The sequence below is a fragment of the Nestor notabilis genome, unplaced genomic scaffold (assembly GCF_000696875.1).
Source record: "Nestor notabilis isolate BGI_N333 unplaced genomic scaffold, ASM69687v1 scaffold13894, whole genome shotgun sequence".
NCBI classification, from domain to species: Eukaryota; Metazoa; Chordata; class Aves; order Psittaciformes; family Psittacidae; genus Nestor; species Nestor notabilis.
Window position 1 is genome coordinate 115046 of NW_009924358.1, and position 300 is coordinate 115345.

A 300-nucleotide genomic window follows, 5' to 3' on the forward strand; every position below is an offset into this window, starting at 1 on the left:
AGCTCCCCTAGATGCCGGCTGCCAGCGGCCCCTGCCTGCTGCTCAGGGCTCCTTGGCCAGCCGGGCAGCGATGGATAAAACATCATGATGGCAAGGCTGCAAGACACGTGGGCACAGAAGTCACACAGGATGGGCATCCGGCTTGGGGGGTGCTGTGGGAGAGAGCAGGAGACGGCTACGAGATGAAAAATGGCAAACTCCGACCTCCCCCTACCAACAGAAGCTGGTGATGGGTCGAAAGATAATTGCTGAAGAGCAATTATACCAGAACAGGCTACTTCTTTAGACTGCCAACAATAT